At 44.2% G+C, this 27,538-nt stretch overlaps 2 protein-coding genes across 6 annotated transcripts in view; one reads left to right on the top strand and one right to left on the bottom strand.

Annotated features, from left to right (window-relative positions):
* The window catches only part of LOC117352606 (polypyrimidine tract-binding protein 3-like), a 147,810-nt gene extending 138,799 nt beyond the window's left edge, over positions 1-9,011 (bottom strand). For 2 of the 3 annotated variants that reach the window (XM_033929159.1, XM_033929161.1), the window contains exon 1: positions 8,629-9,010. The gene's annotated coding sequence lies outside the window, so the exon portion shown is untranslated. Of the gene's footprint in view, positions 1-8,628 lie in introns of all 3 variants that reach the window. The other variant, XM_033929160.1, reaches the window with a different exon arrangement.
* Positions 9,012-9,070: 59 nt separating this feature from the next.
* MACIR (macrophage immunometabolism regulator) overlaps positions 9,071-27,538 on the top strand; it is a 64,760-nt gene continuing 46,292 nt past the window's right edge. The window contains exon 1 of one of the 3 annotated variants that reach the window (XM_033929162.1): positions 9,071-9,095. The gene's annotated coding sequence lies outside the window, so the exon portion shown is untranslated. Of the gene's footprint in view, positions 9,096-26,652; positions 26,973-27,210; positions 27,354-27,538 lie in introns of those variants that run through there. The other 2 variants (XM_033929163.1, XM_033929164.1) reach the window with 2 other exon arrangements.

Below are 27,538 nucleotides of genomic sequence, written 5' to 3'. Positions count from 1 at the left end.
GGCAGATTTTAAAAGATGGATTTTTCAGTAAACAGGCCTTGACAAATTCTCTTTCAATTTAGGAGCCAGCTCAAGAACTTAAGAGCAAGAGTCTAGATTTCTCATCCTTCCAACGCCCAAAGCCCTGACCCAAGCTCAAAAGCAGGATAGCAGCTTAAGAGGTTTGCTGCAACTCCTTTGGAGTCCAGCACACTATTTTCCCACTGTTTCCAAAAGAAATAAAGTTTAGTAAATTAGGCTCTACACAGCGCTGCCAGCAGCAGTCCCCCTTCCTCAAGTATGCTGTCAGCAGCATGTCAGGGCCATCTAACAGCTGTACCAGAGATGATTTACTTCTTTATTTAGCAGCCATAACAGAGGGTCTCCACCAGTCTCCCTTACTCTTTCATCACCCTTACCACTCTGCCCTATCTCATCAGCCCGCTTTCTCATTCCCATCCCTCATTACTTTACCCATCTTATCCTCAGCCTCAGCGCCAACCCTCTATTCTCAATCTTATTTATTCCTCTCATTTTCTCTGTTCTTGTCAGTAGCATCCCAAAATCTCATCTTTCTCTGTTCCCCCCCAAAGAAGATTTGCTTAAACATGGCTTACTTCTCTCCTTTCATGTACTGTATTTGCCTTATGATTTTTTTTTCTGCTGTTCCAGGTTTTTTTCCCATTTCATTCCTTTTAAGCTTCAGATTTTTTAATTTCTCATTCTAATCATTTTCTTTTCTATTCAAGTTTATTTTTTTTTTTAATTCTTTATTCATTTTTTAATCTTACAAGTGTACAAATAATAAAACATTTAAAATTAAATATATCACTTGAATTTCTTTCTAGTATAACATAAAATAAATTTATTTCCTTTCCACCCTTATTAAAAATTTGATATACCGCCTATCGTACTTCTAGGCGGTTTAACATTCTAAAATAGTTTATACATGAAAATCATTAAAGAAAAAAGGGTAATAAACAAAAGACTAACAGAACTGACTGGAACAAAAGGGTTGGAGGTAGGAAATCCATCTTAAAATAGTAAAGTGATTCTAGAAATGGAAAATACAATAGGATGGGGGTCTAATCTGAAAGTCAAAGCAGAAAGGAGTCAAAATGCTAAGACAAGCGAATTAAAGATTAAAGGCATCTTTAAAAAGGAATGTTTTAAGTATACCTTTAAATTTTTCTAGAGAGTTTTCGATATGTAGTTCAGTAGGTAGTGAATTCCAAAGGGTCGGTGCAGTTACTGCAAAATTTGATGTATGTGTGGTGCTCAGAATGTGAAGTGATGGAACGGCAAGTAGAGTTTGACAGGGATCTGAGTATTCTAGACAAAGCATACGGAATTAGAATATTATTAAGGAAATCTGGTTGATTGTTGTGAATCACTTTGAAAGTTAAGAGCGCAATTTTATAGGTTATTCTATGTGGTATGGGAAGCCAGTGTGCTTTTATTAAAAGTGGTGTGACATGATCGTATTTTTTTTTTGCATTTTCAATAATTTTTATTGCGGTGTTCTGAATGATTTGTAGATGTCTGATCTCCTTCTGAGTTATTCCTTTGTATAATGAGTTGCAGTAGTCCAGACAAGAAATTACCAGGGAATAAATCAGTATGTTCAAGGCAGAGGGGTCAAGAACCTTAGAGAGAGAGTGTGAATTAATCACAATCAATGGAAGCATTTTTGGGCAAAAATACCGATTTGCTTGTGGAACGTTAATTTACTGTCCAGAGTGATGCCCAAGAGTTTTATAGATGGTACCGTGTTCATGGGTGTAGAATTAAGATAAATCGAGGCATGACGATTTATTCCTTATTTGCAGGGGAATAATATTGTTGAAGATTTTGCAGCATTGAGGACTAGCATGTTATCCTGAAGTCAGTCGCATATTTTTTCTATTTTACGAATGATGTCTGCAATTTCGTTTTGATCATTTGTAACTAGTGGCTGAAGCAACTATAGATTGTTGGCATAAGCAAATGGTGTGAAACCTATAGATTGACAGAGTTAGAAGTGGAGCCAAGAATATGTTGAAAAACCTTGAGGGATACCATAGTTAGTGTGTAGGTTCCTGATTTAATATTGTCACAGCATACCCTAAAACAGGGGTGTCCATCCTTTTGGCTTCCCTGGGCCGCATTGGCCGAAAAAAATGTTTCTGGAGCAGCACAAATGCTGTAGCAAGACAGAGGAGGGAGCCGGAAAGATGGTAAACACCCGGGGGCAGCAGAGGAAAACACTGCATCGCCCTCGACCAGGGCTGCACAAAATACTTCACGGGGCTGCATGCGGCCCTTGGGCCGCAGGTTGGACACCCCTGCCCTAAAAGATCTATCGTTGAAATAGGATCTGAACCACTCTAATACCTGATCTGAGATTCCTATAGATTCTAAATGATTCAGTAGTAAAGTATGATCAATTGTGTCGAAAGCTGCCAAAAGATCTAGTGAAGTAAGCAAAGCAGATTTGTGATGATCTATGTAATATTAATATTTTTGTTGCGAGACCTAGTAATGAATGTTCAGTGGAATGATGCTGCCTAAAACCAGTCTGGTTGGGGTGTAGGACCTTTGTTTTTTTCTTTAAATTTGGAAAGTTGAAGAAGACTATTTTCTCTGTAACTTTCGCAGGGAAGGGTATGTTTGCAATCGGCCGGTAGTTTGAGGGGTCTGACACATTCTCATTATGGTCTTTAATTATCGGATGTATTACAGATTCCTTCCAAACTTTTGGTAATTGCCCTGATGATAGGCTTTTGGAAACAAGTTTATGGCTATGCTTGCCAAAACACGAGAAATATCTTTTTTAATAGAAATGGGGGGAAAACTCAGAACTAATGCCCTTAATGTTCAGTGAATGTCAATTATTTTTGGGAGGGCGAAATAGAAATGTTTTGAAGTAAGTAATCCAAGTGAAGTTGTTTTGCCTGAATTATTGGTTGCCTTTGTAGCGGATAGGGAATCCCTAATTTTCCTGATTTTCTCTATGATCAGCTAGAGCTTGTGCAGGAGGTTTAGAACTATTTGCTTCTTTTTGTTTGTTATAATTGGCGATAGCTCTAACAATTGTAAAGTTTAGAAGAATTCTTGGTTTTTTAAATTTGTTCAGAATAGTATTTTCTTTTTGCTAAATTGATTTTGACTTTATAAAAAACTTAGCAAGTTCGGTGAATTTCTTAAGTGAACTAGTATTTTTATTACCTCTCCATTTTCTTTCATGGCCTCTTAGCTGTTTTTTTGATTGCCGACAGTTCTTCCATATACCAAGGATTACTTTGTTTGAGGGCTATCTCTCATATTGTAAGGGGAGCTAGAGTTGTCAAAAAGAGTATGAGCGATTTACCCTATTAGAAGATATAGATAAGAGTCTGCGTCAATTCTGGTGAAGTCCCAGAAGGATATTGTTTTTATGTTAAATGATTCTTGTGTATTTGGAAACAATTGTAAAGGTGATCAGGGAGTCAGATCAAGGAATAGGTTTTTCGAAGACCTTCAACTCATCCCTCTAATAAGTGAACCAACACATATAGGAGGGCACACCTTAGACATGGTTCTCTCCTCCGAATCTAATCATCGGGTCATTTCCCCAAAGATGATAACATCTGTTCTCTATCTCTGCTAACTTTATTCTGTCATCTTTTTTCTTTTGCTTTTTTCTCACTCCTTTTTGAAGAATATTCTCTCCCCTTTGCAGATGCAATCAGGGGCAGATTGACTGAAAGCACTAGACGAGGGAATATTTCTATAGCACCCCATCAATCTTACCTTGCTTTACCAGTCAGCGCAGCAAAGTAATAAATAAAACACAGGGCTTCTGAGCCACTGCAAGGCTCAAGGCACAGCCTTGTTTCCACCTCTTCTTTCAGAATGAACTTCCTTTATTAGCAACAGGAAGTCTATGCTAAAAGAAGGGGGCAAAAGTGGGTGCAAGGACTTGAGACCTCCAGAAGCTCAGAGGCCCTGCATCTTATTTATTTTTTTCTTCTTGTTTGGTAGCAGCATGTCTTGTGCTCCTCAGTCCTAAGACTCCCAGCAGTATTCTGTCCCAGTCATGTCCTCCTGCTTCTTTACAGCATGACTGAACTGAAGTTTGCGTCACATGCTGCATGGACTCTGATGCTGGTCACGTGGTTCTAAATCTCGCAAGACTTGAGATAGTGAGAGATTTGGACCAGGCAACCAGCAGAGGTCCTGCATCACATTACACAAACTACAGCCAAGTTGTACTATTTAAAAGAAGACCTGTTTGGTGGTGGTGATATAAGAACAAAAAAAACTGTACAAGGCCCAAACTTCCAGGCACCAGGGTATGTTTGTGTTTATTGTGGATTTGTTATACCACCTATTCCGACATGCAAGTCTTGGTGGTTGTTTTTAGAATTGTAAATCAGAAACCTAGGATTTGTCAAGCCCTGCAGTAGAAGCCAACCAAATTTGGCCATGTTTCGTTTTCGGCCTAGGCCTGAAATGCCAATGCATTTTCAGCTAAAACTGAAACTTCATCTCCCCCCAGACCAAGACTAAAACCACTGCTCACTCTCTGCCTCCCCACCCCCACCCAAACAAAGACCACTGATGCCCACTCTCTACCTTACACTCCCTCAACCAAAGCCATTGACACCCTCCAACCATCCCTAGGCCCTTCCCAGTCTATCTGAGGAGACCTGGTGCTCTAATGGCCTAACCAGGGAAGCAGTAAGTCACAGTCTCTGCCTCCAAAACAGCTGCCGAGACCTTCAGCAGCAGTCTCACAAGGCCACCAGGACTTAAGGTATGCCTAGAGGGGATGAGAAGAGAGTATGTGTGCAGTACTGGTGGCAGCAAGGAAGGAAGTGTATGCTGTTTAGGGTGGAGGATGAGGGCAAGGACTGGCAAGTTTTAGCTTTGGCCAAAACCGAGTGGCAAATTTCAGCTGCAGATTCAGTTTCAGCCAAAAAAAGTTGGTTTGGGTTGGCCTCTAGTTTACAATTTAATTCCAAGATTACACTGTCCTACAGAAACAACTATTATTAGGTGAGTTTCACCCAAGAGAAAGAGACTGTTTGGGATGCACATCCATCTATATACATTTAGGTATAAAGAAAGACACATGTATACACGCGCTTGCACACACACACATCTCATACAACACTGTCACCCTAATAATAGACACTACCATGTCTTTTCATAGCCATTTCCCAAAAAGACATGCATCAGTTTGCAAATGCAGTAAGGAGAAACTTAATTTTGTCATACTGCAAGTGTGTACTTTCAATTTGATATTTATTTAACACACACTATTAACTGTTACAACCGATTTAAAAAAATATGTTGTTTACCCAAAAAATATATATACTAAATGACACAAAAACATTCCATTATATTAAATGAAAAGCCACAACATATTTTAACAGTATGAATGGTAGAATTTGCATTTAGTGAAATTTGCACAAGTCACATAATGAAACTTGGCCCAGTATATCAAAATCTCAAGGATCTTAGTGGTATATGTAAATGGAACCTATAATTTCCAAAAACCAAAGAGAAAACAAAAGTGCAAGGGATCAAAAACCTGCCTAACAGTACCTAAAAAATCACCTCACTATCATTCTCAAGCTGACCCTGGCAGCCTCAGATCACCCTTTGGAACCACAGGCCTGGACAATATCAAATCAGCAACTAAAAAACGTCCATAATTTTTAATCTGTTTGGCAGCACCCCATTGTCACAGTGGAACGTGGTGGAATGGGCTCAACTATGTTGGCCTCCAAGAGGGAATTCCTTTGTACTTCATATACTTGAATATAAGCCTGAGAGTATAAACTGAGTTAAATTTTCCCCTTAAAAAGGGGAAGGGAACTGTCAACTCAAGTATAAGCTGGGGGGGGGGGGTTATATTTAAGAATATTCTTTTCTCATCTGTACTGTCCTGCATTTTTCCCTTGGTGTGCAGCACCTTTGCCCTCTACCCATCTCCTGCCCACCTGCAGTAACTGCCACATCTCTCCCTCTCCAACTCCCCCATGTGACCAGCACATCTCTCTCACTTCCCGCCTCTCCTGTGGTGACCAACATTTCCTACCACTCCCTCCTAATTGTTGCTGTTACTGGTGCCACTGCCAACACAAACAAAAGCAAACTGGGCTGGTGTAGGGCCTTAATGTAGAACAGTACAAAATTGCTTTTGTCAGTGGAAATTGGTCCCACATAGTTGTGAATTGGGCTACCAGATATACTCGAATATAAACTGGGATTTTGGGGCCAAAAAAGGTCCCGGTTTATGTTCGGGTCAGCATCCAACACCCACCTCCCAGACTTTTTGCAGGTCTCTGCCGGGCCGCCAGGCTCTGCACCCTGTATTCCCCCCTCCCTGCCCTGTCTATCGTACCTCCTCTTTGTCACTGATGTCAATAGATTCATTAGCTTGCAAAGTGAAATCTGAAGTTTATTCCATACATTTTCTTCAATGTCAGCTGACAGTTCTCTAATTCTTCTATGAATGGTATCATTTGAGAAGGGAATTTCTTGTTCTGCTTCATTTCCCAATATTGTTGTAACAATATTTCTATACACCGGCATAATAATTGACTCTGGCAAAGTATACAACTTCTTTTTTTGTGCAACCATTTCATATATTGCTTATGAGACAATTTGAGCCTTTTCAGAAACTGTTAATCTTTTCTTTAAAATACTGGCTTGTTTCAATTTCTGTTCCAACAATCTTTTGAAGTACAGTACAAGCAGTCCCCGGGTTAAGAATGTCCAACTTACATCGGACTCGTACTTATGAGCCTATGTCCTGCTTCTCCTTTCCCTGTGCCAACGTGCCCCTCATCGTCCTTCCCTCCCTCTGTTCTGTGTCCCAAATTTGTACCTCCTTTCTGCGGGTGTTTACCTCCTCTGGCCAGCTCTCTCCTCCCAGCCACACTTCTCTTCATAAAGCCGCCAAATAGAAAAGTATAGAACTCACTTTCCATTGTAATTCACACAATCATAGTAACATAATAGATGACGGCAGATAAAGATCCGAATGATTAAATTAAAACTTTTTTTATTTTTTTCTTCTTAGTTATTTCTGGGCAAGAATCCAAAGCTCTATCCGATAATGTGCTTGGGTTTCAACTGCCGAAATCTCCGGTCAAACCCTACTCCAGCCCATCTACACCCTCCCAGTCACTGAAGCTCTCTCCAGGCCATCCTCCCTCAAACGGCCATATACAGACACAGACCGTGCAAGTCTGCCCAGTACTGGCCTTAGTTCAATATTTAATACCACAGTATATACACTGGTTTTCAAAATTCTAAAAACATGGTTTCTTAAGAAATCCTTACCAAGGGTCCAAAGAGACTCAGACTAATTATACAAATCACCCAAAATAAAGACAATATTAATGGTCAGCTGCTATTTGATATATTGCATCAGATTGTATGCAATTTGATAACTTTATGTAGCATATATAATCCTTTATAGCATGTATGATTCTTTGTAACATGTTTAACTCTATAAAGAATTCAGTGTAGCAATATGCTGCTTGTAACCTGCCTAGAACTCTAATGAGGATTTGGCAGGATACAAGATTGCACATAACACAACAAAACTGGCAAAAACTACTGCAGTACCCATAGTTATCAACATAGAAAAGCTATTCAGCACAAGGAGATCATAAGAACATAAGAATTGCCGCTGCTGGGTCAGACCAGTGGTCCATCATGCCCAGCAGTCCGCTCACGTGGCAGCCCTCTGGTCAAAGACCAGCACCCTAACCGAGACTAGCCCTACCAGCACCCATTCTTGTTCAGCAGGAACTTGTCTAACTTTGTCTTGAATCCCTAGAGGGTGTTTTCCCCTATCATATTCATAGACAGAATAGGAAGAGAAATAAAAAGACAAGAATAAACTTACACAACTCAAAATCACAGTAAACAGCAAGCCAGTACCTCCATGGTGAAACTTGTTTCAGGCCAAGACAGTTTCAACAATATATTGAAACTACATTCAAAAATATTTTTAGGACAGTTAAGACATTTGAAATTAAAATTAGCTCAATACCAGGCACAAAATCTTAAACCTTTTCTTTCTGTCAGATTCCTATCAAATTAAATCTCCCTTACTTGCTCTTTTATGATTCACAAAATCAAAATTAGTTCATTCAATTTTGGGCCCGAGGACGTATCAACTCCAGAAAGCTAAAAAATAAACCAATTAAACTAATCCTATAAAAAGAAACCCCCTTTTATTAATCATTTATCTGGATAAAGACCAACAAAAAAAGGATAATCTATTAGAACCTGCATTTTCAAGGAAGCAAAAATCTCATCTACAGATGTCACAGTTCCTAAATAAGAGTGGAGAAGTCTACATACACGCAAACTATTATGATGGATGTTCATTTTCTAGCCGTCCCAACTGTTCTTTTCTACTTCCCACGGAAGCAAGCATGTAAAACTATTTTTAGGTTCTTTGCAAGAAATGCAACTGCAAATCCCTCTCTCATATCCGTTTATAAAGTACGATTCACTATAAACAAAGGGGGTTATAAAGGAAACAAGGGGGAAAACACCAGAATAATGCACCAATCATACTTTGATTAGATTCAAAGAGATTAGTTTTCCCAATGTATCTTTCTAGGGACGCCAGTAACTAAAATGGGTTAAATTACGTACCGAGAGATGCGAAAGGGCACACCCGCAAACGTCCGAACAGCAGAGTCTCGGCGGTTTATGCACTGCTCTTCGCGCCTGCGCACTTCAAAGCGCCAGCTTTTTCCTCGCAGACCCGGAACGGCTGAACCATTCAGCTGCTTACGTATCCCGACAATGAGAGTACTCTTCAGCCCTGGGGAACCAGAAGACATACCGCATTCACGGGACCTATTTTTGCTGTTTTCACAGACAAATGGGGAAGGGGGAAAAAGGAAAGAACTAAACACCCATGGTGAAAAAAATAACCCTGCAACTGGCCACGCACAAGACGTACACCATGCGCCTATTCGTCGCCGGAAGTTTGCGCCTATTCGTCGCCGGAAGTGGGCCCCTGGCGGTGACGTAGGCGCAATATTGGGAGTAGCGTTGGATTTGGGTGGTGGTGTTTTTTTTTAAACCGATGCGGAAGTGGCGGCGCTCTTTAGTTGGTAAATTGTGTGCTAATCAAAGGGCATATGTTGAAACTGGAGGGAGAAGTGTCGGAGGTGACAAGCAGGCAAACTGTCTCACGTGTGGGTGACATCATTCGGCGGAACCCAAGGGCTGTCCGTCCAAAGTGCATTGGGACTTTTTATGAGCTCCAGGATCACCATGCCTTGAGTTCATCGGTGCTCATATGTGCCCCTGCTTCCCGCTGTCTTCAGTTCTTTTCGTTCCAGTAGAGCTAACGAGAACCGCGTGCATTTTTTCTTGTTAGGTGCCATCGATTCCTGTTCGAGTTCTAGCGACTTGATGATCTAAAAAGAAATCGGTTTTGTGCTAGGCCAGAAAGGTCCTCCAGCATTAGGGTTACTAGATTTTACTACAGCAGACCCTCAGTATTTGCTGGGGTTAGGGGCAAATCCTCTCTAATAAAAACCTTACCCGCGCATAAGCAGTTGAAACGGCATGATCTCTGCCTTCGTGATTTGTGCTTCCATGCCATGTTCCATTTGCGGTGTGTGTGCGGCGGTGAGAGCAACGGCAGGACGGTGTCCGAGGTGCTGCGAGGCGTCCGGGTACTACTGCACAGGGAAGTGGAGGGGGAGAGGGAAAAGGGGCTGCTTTGGGGGGGAGGGGTGTGCTGGGGGGCAGGCAACAATCTTGGTTTGTTCGAGGGGAGGGGGCAGAGAGTGATAGGCAGGGAGCCAGGGAGAGACACAGACAGAAAGAATGACAAACAGACAGGGGGCCAGAGAGATTGACAGACTGACAGACAGCGGCCAAGGAGCGAGAAAGAAAGACAAACAGACAGCGGCTAAGGAGACAGAAAGAAAGACAGACACATTTATTCTAGCACCTGTTAATGTAATGGGCTTAAAGACTGCTATTGAAATATTGCAGATAACTTTCAGGGTCGGCTCTTACCTACCCCCGCCTCCCTCCTGTGTCCCGGATCTTCCCCAGACCTTAACTGGTAGTCTAGCGGCGACACGGGGCAGGATTGAACGTCCTTCGTCCTTGCCCCGTACAGAGCCATTTTGATGATGGCTCTGCACGGGGCAGGAGTGTAGCACGATCGATCCTGCCCTGCGTCACCACTAGACCACCAGGTAAGGTCTGGGGAAGGTCCAGGATGCAGCGTTTCTTTAAAAAAAAATTTTGAATAACCGAATCCATGGGTACTGAAACCACGGATTCGGAGGGCGTACTGTATTGTAAAGTCCAGACCCATGGCCCTGCCCCCACAGCCCCACCCTGTTCTGCCCAATTCAAGCCTTGTTCCACCCCCTCAACATGTTATTGTGCTCAGTGCCGCGTTGGGAGGGCATCTGTGCAGGTGTAATGCAATGACCACATGCGCGTGATGTCTTCCTGACGCGGTCCCAAGATGGAAGCTTTTCAAAACCCGAAAAGCTGTCTAGGCACCTGGCATGTCCTCTACAAAAGAGCACATGGCCGGGTAAATCTAGATCTAGCATCATCCCCATGATTGATTTCAACATGTCCAGCCATCTGATTGTAGGTCTTCCTCTTCGCCTGGTTCCTTCGATCTTCACAAACTGTCCTTCTCCAGTGATCTCTCTCATCTGATAGTGTGACCAAAATAAGACAGTCGTAACTTCATCATTTGGGCTTCAAGTGACACAGCCAGTTTGATCTCTTCCAGAATTGATTTGTTAATTGTTATGGCGGTCCATGGCATGCCTAAATCCAGCACCAAAGCTCAAATGAGCCAATCTTTCTGTCTTGTTTCCATAGTGTCCAGCTTTCACAACTGTAACTGACCACTGAGAAAATGACAAATTTGTCCCTATGTCATTCTCTTATCGTATACCTAGTCATCTTTGAGAAACAAGGCTCAACTTGGTTATCGATATTTGTAGTTAATAGAAAGAATTGACCTCATGGAAACTTACCTACTAGAAAACGCTGAAACCGAGTAGTTTTCAGAATTTTTTGAAAAACTTGAAGGGATAGACAGGATCTTATTTGAGAAGTTAGGTTGTTCCAAATTGCTGTTAGTAAATAGGAGACGGAATTAATAATTTTACTGTTTACAAAAGAGCCCAGAAGATTGAAATCTTGTACAACTTCTATTCTGTTGCCTTCAAGCTCAAAATCTTCATCATTTTCTGTGTTCATGATCTTTGTCTTGTTTATGTTCAGTTCTAATCCCACGTTAGAACTTTTAGTTTTGAGTTTTCTCTTCTGCATTTTTCTTACTATTGGATTTTTTCCCCTCTTTTACCAAGCTATCAGCCAAGCTTTCCGGCCCTATAAGCCCAGCTTTTCCAATTAGCATGGGAGACCTGTCCTTAACTCACTTTCCATGGACTTTCCAATTCTCCTACACCTGCAAGTGGGAGACTTCTCCGTAGACACCGCGGCCCGCAGTGACCTCAGTTGGTAGAAACACCCACATGACCGGTGTATTGTCTATCCAAAGCAACGTCTTAGCACTGTCTACCCGCATTAATCTTCATTCACAATTGAGGTGGCTTACCAGCCAGGAAGTATGACCTAAGCAGCGGTTTGACACCTGAGGAGATAATATGCCAGGTGACTCTGACCTTCTCCAGCACCAATGCTGCTGACATTGGCCTCCCTCAGGAGATCCTTGGAAGCAGACCAGCAAGCAGAAACATGGCGCCCCCCTCCAGGGCGACATCGTCTCCCTCATCTTCTCCTGCGCACTCTAAGCACTGCATGCTGATAATCAGATTAGCATACTTTCATTCAGGGTCATCTCTGAGGTGCGCTTCCTCAGCAGGCTCACCGGTGCTTTGGCACCTGATGTAACCTGCACCTATGACACCTGTGCAAGTACCGGTGCTGGTGCCATCTCTGCAGGAACAGTTCCTTACACTGTTGCAGAATGAGCTTCATGGGCTCCTGGAGGTATTTTCTGGATTAACTCCTACCATACAGCCCTCAGCCTCAGCCCAATCTGAGCCCTACCTGAACTCTCCATTACAGTGTCCATCTTGGACTTCCGGGAATCAAACTTCACTGCCTACTTGGGACTGGTGCACCCCATGGGCGGCCGGTGTTGATGCATATGGACATTGACAATCGTCAATGGATAATAGCCCTATAAGGGCTACTTTGATAGTAGTGTTGGCATCAGAGGTGCATACTGCTTTGATATTTAAGAACTATTTCAAATGTAAAGATGTTTCCTTTTGTGGGCAATGATTATTAATGTTCCCTGATGTGGCTAAGACCAATGTTGTATAGTAATTAAGAAAATGTAACTAGTTATTGTACTTAAGTAAAGGTTCTGTTACTTTTACTGAAGTAATAATTTTGCCAAATTTTACTACTTTTATCTGTTACATTTGATGCTTGCAGTTATAAGTAAAAGTGAGATAAAAATGACAATTCCTCAGTAGACCAAATGAAACAGCAAAACCGGAAACAGAATTTTGCTATTGTGAGCCTTGGCACCCAAACAGTGGATCATCGCATCTTAAATTTAGCTGTTCAGTGAATTTAGCTGTGGACTTGCCTGTGTTTATTAAACCGGTTACTGGTCTCCAGCCAAACAAAACAGTGATGAGTTGGGTCACTTTGAAGTGGAGATAAAGCTGAAGCTGGGAGTAATTCTTAGTGAACTATGTCTTTACCACAACACACTACTGGGAATCCTATGGAAAATTTTTCATTGGGGTGTCTGTCCATGAGATTGATAGAATCTTTAGAGAAGTCCGCTTGTTTGGCCTTAAGACTAAACGGCTGCCATATATTTGATATTATTGCATCAGTTCTTGAAGATACTTGTACTAACAGAATCTACCATCAGACAAAAAAATTGTTAGAACATCTATAATGATTTCAACTTTGTGAAAGCTGTTTCTGTTATTGGACAGCATGACAATGATAACAAAGATGAAGATGCAAGTGATGAATTAGATAGCACTATTTCTAATGCAGATGATAAAGATAGTAATGATGATAAAGTACTCTTTGCTATACAGAAGACAAGTGTTTCAGACAGAGATTGCCTTGATCAATACCTGCAGACCAAGTCAGAAAACAACCGTAATATTGCAGCCTCATCTAATTTAAAGGAACTTTTTTTAATCAGACAGAACAATCCACTTTGCTACTTCAGTTGTTGAATATCATTTTAGCTATGCAGATTGATGAGTCACAAGAACACTTGCAAAAGTGACATTTTCAAAAATATAATTTTACTAAAAGCAAAGTGGATTGATCTGCAGAACAATAAAATTGTTGGGATAAAAACATTAACAATAGTTGCATTCATTCTTACAACTTATTCCATTGGGTCCCCTTCAAAGTACTTCCCTTCTCTACATATATATTTTTCCCAACATCGTTTCCACTTTTGGAAACAGTCCTTAAAACACATCTTCAGGAATCGCCAAAAATTGCTGTGTCAGTTTTCTTTATGTCTTCAATGGTGTGGAATGAGTAGATGTGAATCACTTGTTTACTCTTTCTAAAAATACTAGGACTAGGGGTCATGCAATGAAGCTACGCTGTAGATTTAAAACAAACCAGAAAAAATATTTCTCTACTCAAATTGTAATTAAACTCGAATTCGTTGCCAGAGAATGTGCAGGGTTTAAAAAAGGTTTGAACAACTTCTTAAAAGAAAAGTGAATAAGCCATTCATAAATTATGTTATATTCTTTGTGATCTTGCCAGGTACTTGTAAACTGGGTTGGCCACTGTTGGAAACAGTATCTATGTAGAGAGCACAGTGCTAAGATCCGAGCTTCCCCACACCCTAGCACAGACTAATCAATAATTAGGCACCTTCCACTTGGTTCTCGTCAGATGACCTCTCCGGACCAATCCAGAAACAGAACTGAATAAATAGCCTTTCTGTATAGAATCTTGCACAGGCTGTGAAACAGAGGCGCCTTTGTTAGACAAGAACAGCACAGGAGCAATGCCTCCCTCAAATTCACACAGGCTGAGCATGTAGGCATAGCTGGATGTCCTTGACTAGAATACAGTTCTGATACATACCCAAAATGCATCAGGCATAAACAGCAAAGATGTTTTCTTCTTTCTCTTCTTGCATGGTTCAGGCTGGAATGATTTTCTTAGAAATGGCAGGAAGAACGAGGAATGCGAAGACTACAATCAAGACCGGCAGCCCAGTCACAGAAGGGATCCAGGGGATGGCCTCGGTCCACGTGCAGGCAGAGGGAGAACCAGGACAGAGGGCAGAGGTCTCTGCACAGACCGAGGCCATCCCCATCCCCTAGCAGACAACTACAGCCTCCACACAGACGGACGAGACAGACCAGCTAGACGGAGACATCCTGCGTGAGCTGACGAGCCTAAGAGAGGAGGTGAAGCGCTTGAGGAGCATCAGGGAGGACGAGGCCTTCATCGACGAGGTCATCCAGGAGCTGTCCCAGATCACCGAGCAGAGCCAGGCAAGATCATCCTCGAGACGCCCAAACTGACCAAACCTACAACTTTGGCACCAACGACTGGGGTGCAGGAGGAGGATGGGGACGCTGACTCCTGGCAGCTGGTAACCTCCTCCACAAGAAAACACGGAAGACCTTCTTCTTTTTCTTCCTTTTCTTCTCCTGTCTCCTTCTCTTGCACACAGGGCAGCCCTACATCGACCCCACTAATAACCTTGAGGAACAGATTCCAGATACTACAGGAAGGACCCGCGAGCGAGGCACAGGAGGTCAACATTCAGACAGTCCCAGTTCCAGAGACAACTGATCAGCTCCCCTCAAAGAAGCGCAGAGTAGTGGTCATTGGGGACTCCCTGCTGAGGGGCACCGAGGGACCAATCTGCAGACCGGATATGCAGTCGAGAGAGGTTTGCTGCCTGCCAGGGGCCAGGATCTGGGACGTGACCGCCTGCCTAGACCGACTCATCAGGCCCGAGGACTACTTCCCCATGCTCCTTATTCACGTGGGTACAAACGACACTGCCAGGAACACCCCAGAGAACATACCTAAGGACTTTGGAGCCCTGGGTGAGAGGCTGAGGCAGATGGGAGCGCAGGTGGTCTTCTCCTCGATCTTCCATTTCAAAAAATGGGAACACGTGAAAACAACCGAAGCATGGAAAAAACATAAAGATGATCAGAAGAAATGTCACAAGGCGGTGAGGGATGCCAAAAAGGACTATGAGGAAAAAATAGCGCAAGAGGCCAAAAACTTCAAACCCTTCTTTAGATACGTGAAAGGGAAAAAACCCACAAAAGAGGCGGTGGGACCCCTGGACGACCAGGGAAGAAAAGGGTACATCAAAGAGGATAAACAAATTGCAGACAAACTAAATTCCTTCTTTGCTTCCATCTTTACGGAGGAGGATACCACAAAAATACCAGAAGCAGTGAAAGTGTTTAGTGGAGTAATAGAAGACAGCCTCACCACAGTTGAAGTGGAGTTGGACCAGATATACTACCAGATCGACAAACTTAAAAGTGACAAATCCCCTGGACAGGATGAAATTCACCCGAGAGTTTTAAAGGAATTGAAGGTTGAAATCGGAGAGCTATTGCAAAAACTTGCCAATCTGACAATCAGAACTGGACAGATACCAGAAGACTGGAAGATAGCGAACGTCACGCCAATTTTCAAAAAAGGATCGAGAGGGGAACCGGGCAACTACAGACCTGTGAGCCTTACGTCTGTCCCTGGAAAGATGGTTGAAGCACTGATCAAGGATAGCATAGTCCGGCACCTAGATACACACGACTTGATGAAACCCAGTCAACATGGGTTCAGGAAAGGGAAATCATGTTTAACAAATTTACTTCAATTTTTTGAGACCGTGAACAAACAAATTGATAGTGGAATGCCGGTGGACATAATATATTTGGACTTCCAGAAGGCGTTCGACAAAGTTCCACATGAAAGACTTCTCAGGAAACTACAAAGCCATGGAATAGAGGGAGATATACACAGGTGGATAGGCAAATTGCTGGAAAACAGAAAGCAGAGAGTGGGCATAAATGGGAAGTTCTCAGACTGGGAGAAAGTGACTAGTGGTGTGCCCCAGGGCTCGGTTCTTGGGCCGATCCTATTTAATATTTACATCAATGACCTGGAAGAAGGAGTATCCAGTGAGATCATTAAGTTTGCAGACGACACAAAGCTATGCCGGGCAATCAGATCGCAGGAGGATAGCGAGGAACTCCAGAGCGACTTGTATCAGTTAGAGAAATGGGCAGAGCAATGGCAGATGAAGTTCAATGTGGAGAAATGCAAAGTAATGAATTTAGGTAGTAAGAATAAGGAACACGAGTATAGAATGTCAGGCGCTACTCTGGGTAAGAGCGAACAAGAAAAGGACCTGGGTGTACTGATAGATAGGACCCTGAAGCCGTCGGCACAATGCGCAGCAGCGGCAAAGAAAGCAAACAGAATGTTAGGCATGATAAAGAAAGGAATCACGAGTAGATCGGAGAAAGTCATAATGCCGCTTTATAGAGCAATGGTCAGACCACACTTGGAATACTGTGTCCAACATTGGTCTCCCAACCTAAAGAAGGATATAAAACTGCTGGAGAGGGTGCAGAGACGAGCAACAAAGCTAATAAGAGGTATGGAGAACTTGGAATATGAGGAACGACTCAAGAAACTGGGACTGTTCTCCCTTGAGAAGAGGAGGCTGCGAGGGGACATGATCGAGACGTTCAAAATGCTGAAAGGCAGCGATAAAATAGAGCAGGAAAATAAATTATTTACATTGTCCAACGCGACACGGACAAGAGGACATGGTTTGAAGCTAAGGGGGGACAAGTCCAGGACAAATGCCAGGAAGTTCTGCTTTACACAGCGAGTGGTAGACGCCTGGAATGCTCTCCCAAAGGAGGTTATTAAGGAATCCACTGTGCTAGGATTCAAAGGCAAATTAGATGCACATCTCCTTACGAGAGGCATAGAGGGATATGGGTGACTAAAACTACATCAGGTGTATACCTGACTGGGCCTCCGCGTGTGCGGATCGCCGGACTCGATGGACCATGGGTCTGATCCGGAGATGGCAGTTCTTATGTTCCCTGTAAGAGACAAGGGAAGAGCCAGGGAGGAGCGTATCCAGAGGACGAACAAGTGGCTACATGAATGGTGCAGGGACATGAACTTCGGCTTCCTGGACCATGGAGAGGCACTAAAGGGACTGCAGGGACCAGATGGACTCCACCTGACAAGGAGAGGCAAGAACGTCTTCGGACATCGACTAGCCCACCTCCGAAGGGCTTTAAACTAGGTAAGTTGGGGGAGGGTACCCACTCATGTACTAGCGCAGTAAGTAATTTTCCAGGAGAGGTGAATCGACACTCCATTTCTGAGACCGAGGTAAGTTCACACAGTAAAAACAATCATACAAAAGCCACTCAAACTCAGGCGGGAAATTCTACACAGGGTCTTAGCAAACATAAAGTATGGAGGGCTATGTATGTTAATGCACACAGCTTAGGCAATAAAATTCTAGAATTAGAGACAGAGATAACGAACGCCGACCTCGATGTAATAGCGATATCTGAGACTTGGTTCACAGACTCACATGGGTGGGACATGGCTATACCAGGATACAACTTACTTCGTCGGGACAGAGAGGGAAGGATAGGGGGCGGGGTAGCACTATACACTAGAGATAACATCAAAGTCACCAGAATCACAGATGTCAACTACACCGGGGAATCACTCTGAGTGAACCTGGCCAGAGGAAACGAAAAATGCTTGTATCTGGGTGTAGTATACAGGCCCCCAAAACAGCAGGAAGACAGGGATATGGAACTAATCAAAGACATTGAGAACATCACTTTACGCGGGGACACGGTTCTGCTAGGGGACTTCAATATGCCCGATGCTGATTGGAAGACACTTTCCGCTACTACCAGCGGCAGCAGAAGGCTTTTAACCTCCATAAAAGGGGCGCGACTCAAACAAATGGTGCTGGAGCCCACCAGAGATCAGGCGACACTGGACCTGATACTCACCAACGGAGAAAGCGTTTCAGAAGTTTCGGTAGGCGATACACTAGCCTCCAGCGACCACAACATGGTATGGTTCAACATCAAGATAGGCTTCACTAGATCAAACACAGCAACAAAGGTCCTCGACTTTCGGGGCACTGACTTTAAACGCATGGGAGACTTCGTCCATCAGGCGCTACAAAACCAAGCTGAAACCAATAATGTAGAGGCTTTGTGGTCAATCCTGAAATGCACCTTGCATGAGGCAACAAACCGCTATATAAAAACAGTAAGCAAACGACGGAGGAAGAACAAGCCCCAGTGGTTCTCTGCAGAGATCTCGGATCTTGTCAAGGAAAAAAAAAAGCTTTTATTTCCTACAAGCATACAGGAAACAGGGTGACAAAAGAAGACTATCTGACCAGGTCTAAAGCAGTCAAAGCGGCAGTCAGAGAGGCCAAGATTCAAACAGAAGAACAACTAGCGAAAAACATTAAAAAAGGGGATAAATCCTTCTTCAGATACATTAGCGACAGGAAACGAAACACAGATGGGATAGTACGTCTCAGGAAAACAGACGGGACCTATGCAGAAACGGATTCTGATAAAGCCAAACTACTAAATGAATACTTTTGCTCAGTCTTTACTTGTGAGGCGCCGGGGACCGGTCCACAACTGCAGGCAAGGCAAACCTCGGAAGACTCGTTTCAAAACTTCAAGTTTACACCCAGCAGTGTCCATGGTGAACTATCAAAACTCAAGGTGAACAAAGCCATGGGACCGGACAATCTACACCCCAGGATTCTTAGGGAGTTGTGTGATGTCCTGGCGGAACCGCTATCCGTGCTGTTCAATCTTTCCCTAAGTACCGGAAAAGTCCCCATGGACTGGAAAACAGCTAACGTCATTCCATTGCACAAAAAAGGTTGCAGAACGGAGGCTGCGAATTACAGACCGGTCAGTCTCACCTCAATAGTGAGCAAACTCATGGAAAGACTTATTAAACAAGAATTAGATACGATCCTGACCGAGGAGAATCTACAGGATCCCCAGCAGCATGGATTCACAAAGGGAAGGTCCTGTCAGTCCAATCTGATCAGCTTCTTTGACTGGGTTACAAGGAAACTGGATATGGGGAAGTCTCTAGATGTCGTGTACTTGGACTTCAGCAAAGCTTTTGATAGCGTCCCGCACCGCAGATTGTTGAGCAAGATGACTTCGATGGGATTGGGAGTGATATTGACGACATGGGTCAATGATTGGTTAAGCGGTAGAATCCAGAGGGTGGTGGTTAAAGGTACCCCCTCTAATACATCGGAGGTGACCAGTGGAGTGCCACAGGGATCGGTCTTGGGACCGATCCTTTTCAACATATACATAAGAGACCTGACTCAAGGGCTTCAAGGTAAAATAACACTATTCGACGACAACGCCAAACTATGCAACATAGTAGATAACAGCACCTTACCCGACAGTATGGAGCAGGTCCTGCTCTTATTGGAACATTGGTCCTCGACTTGGCAGCTGGGCTTTAATGCCAAAAAATGTAAGGTCATGCACCTTGGCAGCAAAAACCCATGCAGAACTTACACTCTGAACTTAGCTAGGACTAGGGCAGAACGTGATTTGGGAGTAATCATTAGTGAAGACATGAAAACTGCCAAGCAGGTGGAGAAAGCTGCATCCAAGGCTAGACAAATGGTGGGATGCATCCGTAGAGGTTTCGTCAGCCGGAGGCCCGAAGTCATAATGCCCCTGTACAGATCCATGGTGAGACCTCATCTTGAATATTGTGTTCAATTCTGGAGACCACATTATCAAAAAGATGTGCGGAGAATCGAGTCGGTTCAGCGAATTACCACCAGGATGGTCTCGGGACTCAAGAGCCTCCCATATGAGGAAAGACTGAATAAACTGCAACTATACTCGCTCGAGGAACGTAGAGAGAGGGGGGACATGATTGAGACTTTTAAATATATCACGGGCCGCATCGAGGTGGAAGACGATATCTTCTTTCTTAAAGGACCTTCAACCACAAGAGGTCATCCGCTGAAAATCAAAGGTGGGCAATTTCATGGCGACACCAGGAAGTATTTCTTCACCGAAAGGGTAGTCGATCATTGGAATGAACTTCCATTGCAGGTGATTAACGCCAGCAGCGTGCTCAATTTCAAAAAGAAATGGGATATGTATGTGGGATCTCTAGCTGGGTGAAGTCTGGGGGTGGGTCATTAGCGTGGGCAGACTTGATGGGCTACAGCCCTTTTCTGCCGTCATATTCTAAGTTTCTATATTAATGGTTCAGGCTTTATGACGTCAGAGAGGCCTAACCTTCAGGTGTGAATAAGGAAACACCCCTACACTCCCCACTCTGTCTTCCCCATGTCCTTTCAGCATCCTTCTCCCCACTCTGTTTTCCCCATGTCCTTTCAGCGTCCTTCTCCCCACTCTGTTTTCCCATGTCCTTTCAGCATCTTCTTCCCACTCTGTCTTCCCCATGTTCTTTCAGTGTCTTCTCCCTACTCTGTCTTCCCCATGTATCTTCAGTGTCTTCTCCCCACTCTGTTTTACCCATTTCCCTTCAGCATCTGTTCCTCTCCACCCCACTTTTCTCCCTCCCTGCCCCTTACCTTCATGGCGCTTTCACCCCCCTCTGCAGTGAGAACACCTCTTAGCCACTTCCGCCATGCACCCGTGCCTCCCCCCCCAGACAACAGGCCCGGTCCGACAGGCAGAAGGAGTGTTTCCAGCTTGCAGCGCACAACTGTGCCAACAAACCTCCATGCCCTTTACCTTTGTGGCCGGCGATTTCTAAACTGCCTTCTTACAGCAGCTGGAGCATTGAAGTTGGATATGGCTGCCGGAAAAGTCGTCTCTGATGCAACTTCCGGTTGCGTCAGAAATGACCTTTACGGCAGCCATATGCAGCTTCAATGCTCCGGCTGCTGTAAGAAGGCAGTTTAGAAATTGCGTCCACGAAGGTAAGGGGCAGGGGGAGAGTAGGGAGATGTTTAGAATCAGCGGCAGTAAGGGAGGGAGCGCGATAGGTGACCGCGCGCGTTCCCTCCCTTAACTGCGGGGACAAGGCCATTCACCACTCCACAGGGCGGTGAATAGCCTTGTCCCCGTAGCCACAGTGAACACAATTTTTTCTCCACCATTTTGGTGGGATACCCGCAGCTACCCACAGATAACAGCCACCATGCCATTCTCTACAGTACAATCTTTGTGCCAGTAAGTGATGCTGGAGAAAAATAATTTCAATTGTTGTTACTATCCAAGAACTTTACAGAATAATTACCTGCTTAGAATCAATTCTAATGCTTCTTCAGTGGAACTTGTAGGGATAGAAATGGCTCTTATTCAGAAAAGTCCTGCTGACTGTCCATATCTGAAATTTTAGCAGTGGTATGTGGAGTTGGAGTATGGGCATTGCTGGAAGTTACCCGGTTAGCAGTGATATGCAATCTGCTAACCAGGTAACTTCCCAGATAAAGGTAGGACAGAAAAAAGGCTGCCCTAACTTTATCTAGTTATCTATCCAGGTACTGGTCTGAAATACTGCTAGTGCCTGGATAAACAGCACCTGCCATCTTATATTTAGCACTGGCCAGGTATAAAAAGCCAGTGGCAGTTAGTGTTAAAAAAAAAAAAAACAACTCTGCTGTGGGCTGACTATCTGGGGGATTGTTTTAAGCTTCCAAATGTATGCATGTAGGCATGTTTTCAACTTTATTGCTTCTAGAACCACACCTTCCTTGTGCTCGATTACTGGCTCCACTGTGAATTTGAAAACATGCAGGCCACGTTTTCTGCTTTTTGTTTAATAGTACTTACCCTTAAAGTTGTACAGATGTTTCTGTATGATATAGTATTTATACAGTTTCCTGAATAACAAGTGACACAATAGTTAGCAGTTCTCATACCATTTTATTAGAAATTACACATTAGAGTTAACTTGATAAATAACTCAAAGCATATATGAGAAAATATTTGAAGATCTCAAGACTATAATTGGCCTACTAACTGCATGCAGAGGCCATCACTGGTAGAATTTTGATATGGCTGGGATAGATATGGAAGATAGGTAAGAGTTAAAAGTTAGTTTTGTTGTATGTGAGAATTTGTATGTACATTTACCCAAAGTGGGGCATTAATCTTTATCTGCCACTGTTTAGTATGGACCTGATATTTAAACCACATACAAAACAATGAGGATAATTAATAAAATTTAATTTTAAAAAATCCTTCACCTAATCCCCTCCCGTCCCCCTCCTGCCAAGCCCTCCAAGATACTCCCCCCAAATCCCCTACCTTTAAATTGCAGAGTATTAGTGATTGCAGCCCACTAGACTACAAGGTGTTTTTTTCTCACTTGGCGGTGGGGGGGGGGGGTTGTGGTTGCATAAAAGGAAAGGGGGTCTTGGGGAAGAAGGGAGCACTTTTTTTGCTGCTCTCTCTGCTGATTGATCAGCTGAGCTGGCAGGACTCCCCAAAATCACTGATCTGTGGCTTTAAGACGTCCCCTGTTGGCTCATTAAACCGGCAGAGGAAGCCCCAAACAGCTGAGTAGCAGGGGAAGCTCTGAAGCTACATAGACTTTGGAGAGTCCTGCAGGCGCTGATCAGCGGGCAGAAAAGAGCAGCAAAAAAAAAAATTGACAGCAGGGATAGGGAGGATCTGTGCCTAGCAATTGCCCTTCTGAGCAGGCACCAGGCACAGTTCTTTCCCTTTTACTGGCGTTGCTCCACATGAATAGCATGCATATCATTTGCACGCTATTTGTGCTGAGCATCAGTCATTACTGTGGCAAAGGAGCATTGTGCATCTGGGTCAGAGACGGGTTAAATTCCTCATTGTACTAATAATCTGCCAGCTAGAGTGCTCTCAAGCGAAGCATCTATCATCAATGGCTGCTTCTTCATCTTTGGAGTAAGCTCTACATGGCCGGTAACTGAGGTTACTGTTCCAGATAGCAACTTTAATGGCTTGGAGTAAGCATACCAAACAGGGCCTAAATCATCTTTATGGGTCTCAGAGCAGTACCACCCTGGTTTAATAGAAGCCTCTTTGAGCAGTGGGTGGATAGTTAACATATTGATATAGTTGAGACCCACCATCACCTGGCACTTTTGAGCCAATCTCCCAAACAGGCTAGCATTTGTATCGATGATGATTAGAGTGCTGTCCCTTCCTTGAGCTTCAGGACACACTAGTGCCATCATGGGTACAATTTATTGAACCCATGTGATCTCTGGCTGGTTAGACAGTGGTAGGACACCTACAATTGGGAAGCCGTTTATAGACTTTGCCCCTTAGTGTCTACAGTGACCTCCAGATCTTTTTCTGGTGGATCCCCAGCATAAGTTAACTATGATTTGGATTATTCTTCCCAATGTGCAACACTTTGCATTTGTCCCCATTAAATTTAATCTGCCATTTGATTAAGAAAAACAACTTTGGTATCGCTATGATGATTTTTGTATTGGTTTTATTATATTTTGGTGATCCTAATAGGTGATCCTACTATTGCAATCCATTTGAGAGATTTTTTTTCACCAAACTAATCCAAATTTAAAGTAAAAACCATTAGAACAGACCAAAGGCAATTGTTTACTGAATACTCTCAGGAAAACATATTGGAATTAAATCTGCATAACTAACACCCCCTTTTATGAAGCCGCATTAGGCTTTTTTTATCGCTGACCATGGCGGTAAAAGCTCTGACACTTATAGAATTCCTATGAATGTTGGAGCTATTACCGCAGTGGCTGGCAATAAAAAAGCTTAAAGCGGCATCATAAAAGGGGGCCTAAAATAGATAAGAGATATATAAGAGATAAGAACATACTGAGTCAGAACAAAGGTCCATCTAGAGTAGCTGGGTTTAAAAAAAGGTTTGGACAAGTTTCTGGAGGAAAAGTCCATGGTCTGCTATTGAGACAGACATGGGGGAAGCTACTGCTTGCCCTGTGATTGGTAGCATGGAATAATGCTACTGTTTAGGTTTTTGCCAGGTGGTTGTGGCCTAGATTGTGTATAAGAAAGAAGACTTTCAACCAGAGAGGTGCTCAGAACCTTGAACAAAGGTGGTGAAATACCAATGGAGAAGATGCAATGATAGAGCATTGAAGCACTTATAGGGGTTTATTCCCAGTTAGTGTTTTCACCACCTTTGTTCAAGGTTCTGAGCGCCTCTCTGGTTGAAAGTCTTCTTTCTTATACACAAGAAGTTCTCCTTTATTTTGTTTATTTGTTTGGTTCTTTCCTTTTGGGAGACGACGTTCTATATAATCTGACCCAGTATTTTTGATTGTGGCCTAGATTGGCCACTGTTGAAAGCCGGACTGAACTAGATGGACCATTGGTTTGACCCAGTATGGCTCTTCGTATGTTAGTTTAGTATCCTGAGTTCATCAGTAGCCAATCAGGTCACCGATGTCTGGCAGGATCCCAAGAAGTAATTAATTTCTAAGCTATTAAATATTAATACCAAAAAATGCTTGGTGGACCACCTTTCAAGGGGCCTTTTTTGCTAAAGTTTAGTGCAGTGGTCTCAAACTCAAGCCCTTTGCAGGGCTACATTTTGGATTTGTAGGTACTTGGGCTGCAGAAAAGATAGTTAATGTCTTATTAAAGAAATGACAATTTTGCATGAGGTAAAACTCTTTATAGTTTATAAATCTACCCCCCCCCCCAAGGCCTGCATGTTCCCCCTTTCTTTGCAGCGTCCTCCAGCTTCCCCCTGGTCTTAGTTTCAGCTAATTACCACAGCCTGCAGAGAGGATCGACGGTGCTGTAGCGATCCTTGCAGGCTGCCATTGGCCTCTGCAGCACGTTCCCTCTGCCGCAGAGGCAGGATCGCGGCAGAGGAGACGTGCTGCTGAGGATGATGGCAACCTGCAAGGATCGCTACAGTACCAACGATCCTGTCTGCAGACTGCGGTAATTATCTGAAGGTAAGAGCAGGAGGCCAGGGGGGAAGCCGGAGGACACTGCAAAGAGTGGACAACACTAGTACAGACCGCGGGCCGCAAAATAGTACCTGGAGGGCTGCAAGTTTGAGACCACTGGTTTAGTGCGTGCTAATGGACATTAGCATCCTCTAAGTGCCTTGTGACCTATAGGTATAAAATGGGACACGCAGCATTTGGTATGTGATGTCTGTTAGAGTGCTTGCTGAGCTTTAGTAAAAGGGCCCAAAATAACCAGCAAGGCAATATTCCTAACATAATCATTTATTTTTTTCCTCAAAACAGGATGGGCAGGACCCCCCAGATCTCTCCCCTCCCCCCCCCCTCCAGTATCTCTTTTTAATCATGGCGTCTGCCTCCTGTTCTGATGTCTTCTGGCAGTGGTAGAGCGGCACACAAGGCAGGCGTGAGCTTTTTGGGACTCGCGAGAACTGATGGCAGCCATTCAGTGAGCGGCACGGGACCAGGCAGGCGCGCTGCTCTGCCACTGCCGGAAGACATCAGGACAGGAGGCAGCTGCCGGGGATTAAAAAAAGGTACCGGGGGGAGGGGGGGCAGGGAGGCTGTATTCGCTATGGTACTTGTTTCTTCAGCGGGACCCTGAAAATGGGACATTTTGGCCTTCCGAAGCTGTGCTTGGGAACAGGACAGGCTACCTAAAAACGGGATGGTCCCGTTCAAAATGGGACGTATGGTCATGTTAAATATACCCCAAGGAAAAACATGTGCTTTTCTTTAACTACTTTTAAAATTGTCTAATGCAACTCCTGGGACATAACAATGAGCCAATGATGACCTACTTGAATTTGTAAGTATGATCTAACTGTATTAGTAACTGTACTGATCTACCTGTAATAGGAACTCTATTGAATGTCCGTGTCAAACTGTCCATTGTAACTTCCTGGGTAACTGCACCAACCTCTTTTAAGGTAATCCGACCTTGAACTGAATAGGTAAAGGCGGAATAGAAAACCTGATTAACAATATTTGGATGCCCAGTTTTCCTGGAATTTTTCACAGTGAGCATGTGTTTTTAACAATTTTGAATGGTTTTTGTGTCATCTGCAAATTGAATTACAATTTGCAGATGACCCTGCCTACAGGGTCCACTTGCTGCAAATGAGGGGGCTTCCCTCTTGAGATGCAGTAGTGGAAGGGGCAGAATCCGGAAATAACATCAGAGGACAGAGCCCACACTGATGGGGGCAGCAACTTTGATGCTGCTCATGTTGGGAAAATTAAAAAGGTACGAGGGAAGGGGCGCACATGTGCGACAGGGAGGCCGGGAAGGAGTGGGGGGAGGGGAAGGAGAGGAGGATGGGTGCAGATGCTCGGGTTGCACCGCCCCACCCCTTACTACGTCACTGCCCGCTACATCAACTAGATCACCTTTATCTGCACTCTTTAGCATATAACTTGATGTTTGCTAGTGTGAAATCCTATACCAGAGCTTCCCTTCACGGATGTTAGTTAGACTCCATCAAAAGTTCGTGTTTCCCCAAATCACGCAGTCTTCACAAGAAGCCAGATTAGCAAGAGCCCCTCCTCCAAACACTAGATCACCCTTGGCCATAAGTACTTACTCAGCTATATATTGGCTTATATATTATTTTAGCAACAAAGCCAAACTTATCATGCCAAGTTATCATGTAATCTGAATAACAGCCCCTCCTCCAAGGCAAAGATCGGTCCCTCACTAAAAGCCCGAACCCCTTTGCCACGCCGAGATCCCCCCCCTCTGTCATAGCTGAGCCGCAATCATGCCGCGTCACCCCCTCTCCCCGCCTGTTGGGGGAGCCCTGAGCCGCCACACCGCCTCTCCCTCTTCCCAGCAGGAAGGGCGGAAAGTGTTTGTGTGGGGGGGAGCGGCTCTCCTCCCCCTCGCTCGAGCGATCTCTCTCGTTCTCTTGCGGGGGAAGAGGACAGAAGAGCACTGGAGAGGAGAGGTGGCGGCCGCTGCTGCTGTGGCGCCGAGGTAGGCGACTAGTTGGCGTTGATCGGGGAGGGAGAGGGTGGCGGGAAGGCACGAAGGAGCCCCGGGTGGGGTTGCACGTTGAGCCCCGCCGCTTCCTTCCTTCCTGTGGCCGGTAGTACAGGTGAGGCGGGGTGCTGATGGTGTCGGCGATGTGCTGGCAGGGTGCCCCACCCCCCCCCCCAGCTTTTCCCGGGCTGCATTTCGGGCAAGGCCCGAATTAAGGAGACAGAGAGAGTGGAGGTGAGCGCAGCGAGCCCTATTAGGCCGACTCGATAAGGTCATCGGCGATCGTGCAAGGAAGGATATGCAAAAGCGACTTCAGTAATCACCAAAGTGCCTTCTGTTCTTGAAAAGTGCACGCTTTATTGCTTTATATTTAAGGTGATTTCCTCCTTGTGAGTTCCACGGCTATTTGCCAGTGGATCTCTGGAAGAACAGAGAGATTTGTCTGGTACATAGATGTGGGTGTACAAGGCTACCCTGTACTGAGGGCGGGGGAGGGGGGTGTACTTTTTCGTGGTTAATGTAAGGATTGTATAGAAACATTTTGCTGAGCTACGTGTATC

Source organism: Geotrypetes seraphini, chromosome 1 (genome assembly GCF_902459505.1).
Source record: "Geotrypetes seraphini chromosome 1, aGeoSer1.1, whole genome shotgun sequence".
NCBI lineage: Eukaryota > Metazoa > Chordata > Amphibia > Gymnophiona > Dermophiidae > Geotrypetes > Geotrypetes seraphini.
Note: the sequence above shows the minus strand (reverse complement) of the source record. Positions and strands in the feature narration are given on the sequence as shown.